Source organism: Aplysia californica, unplaced genomic scaffold (genome assembly GCF_000002075.1).
Source record: "Aplysia californica isolate F4 #8 unplaced genomic scaffold, AplCal3.0 scaffold01087, whole genome shotgun sequence".
Taxonomy (NCBI): Eukaryota; Metazoa; Mollusca; class Gastropoda; order Aplysiida; family Aplysiidae; genus Aplysia; species Aplysia californica.
Window position 1 is genome coordinate 132,794 of NW_004798357.1, and position 2,068 is coordinate 134,861.

Sequence of the window (2,068 nt, forward strand, 5' to 3'; positions counted from 1 at the left end):
TTGAAATGGCGCCTCCCCACGATTCTTCTTCTACTACAGTGCCACAGCTGTTGGCTTGAATAAATTAAATGTGTAAAAGTTGTCTCATGGGCATGGTGTTGTCATGTAGATCTAGTGCAGGTTAATTGGACGGCTGTTTGATTCTATGAACTAAGATTTTTAAAAATTAATCTTGTACATGATTATGTTACAAGACTTGCGACAGCTTTTGGAGGGTGGTTGGTGGGTGCACTTCTGTTCTTCGGCCCTTATATATATATGACCTTATTGTGTTGCAAATGCCATAAAACTCTTACAGAAACTAAGCTTTTGGCTCTCTCAAGTTACAACCAGAACAATGTTAGACCGTAACTCACTGAAGTCATACAGTAAGAGTAAGATTAACTTTTACTCATTATAATTGTTCTGTCGTAACTCACTGAAGTCATGAATGAGATTAAGATTAACTTTTACTCATTATAATTGTTATGTCCCCCAAAGCGTCGTATGTTTTCTGTCTTGAGTGTCCTGTGATCACCTAAAAGACTGATATTTTCAAATATTATTACAAGGAATAATAGTGCCTTCATAACACTCGTCCTTTAAGTGTTTTAGTCTCTTATTAAAACGTTGAGTACAGAATACAGGCACTCACATATGTGAGGCAGCGTGGTGGAATCAGGCTCTCGTCAAAATTATCAAAGTGAAGAAACTTGGCATTTTTCTGCAGGTTTGTGAATTTTTATCACGTTTTTTCTTTTTTGCCCCACACCTTTTCATGCCCATTAAAGAACTTATTTCTGTGTGGATTTTTCTGAAAAACGTTGATTAAAGGCTCACAGAATGGAAATTTTCAGTTACCACGGTCTCTTAAGCTAAGGAAGTAACCAATCTTTGGCGGCCATTTTCTCACAAATTTTTCTTCTGAAAATAGGTGACCCCCACCTCCTTCATTCGCAAATAACTCCACTTGTATTCAAGGTAAATAGACATTTTTTTCCTCATCCAAATAAAGACAAGTGAACAAGCTTTAAAATGATACCAATAACTATACATGTCCAAAAATTGACGAGAGCCTGATTCCACCACGCTGCATCACATATTATAGACCCACAATCAATATCATAATATTTATATTATATACTCCCAGCAGATATGGTTGTATTTACAAACTATTATGATACACGATGAATAATTTGTTCTATTTCTCTTGATGACGTTCTTCATCTTCAAAGTACACTTAGTAATGTCTGTGCACTATTGTTACTGTTATTGGTGATTTTAAAAAAATCGTCTGTCTCTCTTTGTGATGTGGCCACTCTCTTTGTAATGTGGCCACTCTCCTTGTAATGTGGCCATTTTCTTTATTATTTTCCGTAACTAATGTGTACCCCCCCCCCCCCAGCGCGCGTTTCCACGGGGTCCGAACGTTTCAGGATTGTTGTTTGCCTAGCCAATTGGCTCCTTTGCCTCATTTTCTCTCCTCCTCTTCCTCTCCAACCTCTCTAGATACTCTATAGTCAAGCTGAAGTACTGCGCCCTAGCAAGCAATTATCCCCCGCTCCGTTCTCAGAGTCTTAATCCTGGTGTCTGCAGTGGGAGGTTAGTGGGTGTTCGCCTGCTCGAGGAGTGCCGTCGCCTGTGGGTTGATTTTTTTTCGACATCTCTCTATCATGACATTTTGCTAATTACGTGTTACTGCTGGTCTCTTCTCAGCTAGACGCTGGTGGGGTGGGTGGTTGGCGGGTGCTCTGGTGTGGTTTGCTTCTTTTTTCCTATAAAAAACTATCGTCCTACTCTCCCCTCTTCCTTTTTTGTGTTGGTTACTCTGTTGTAACACCTCCAATCTTCGGCACTTATATGACCTTATTGTGTTGCAAGTGCCGTAAAACTCTTACTAAAACTAAACAGAGTCGAATCCCGGTGTCTACCGTGGGGGGTTGGTTGGTGCTCGCCTGCTCGAAGAGTATCGTCGCCCGTCGGTTGATTTCTTTTCGACATCTCTCTATCGTGACCAATGTGCTAATTAACAGTTACTGCTGGTCTCTTCCCGGCTAGACGGTGTAGTGGGATCGGTAGTAGATGGGGG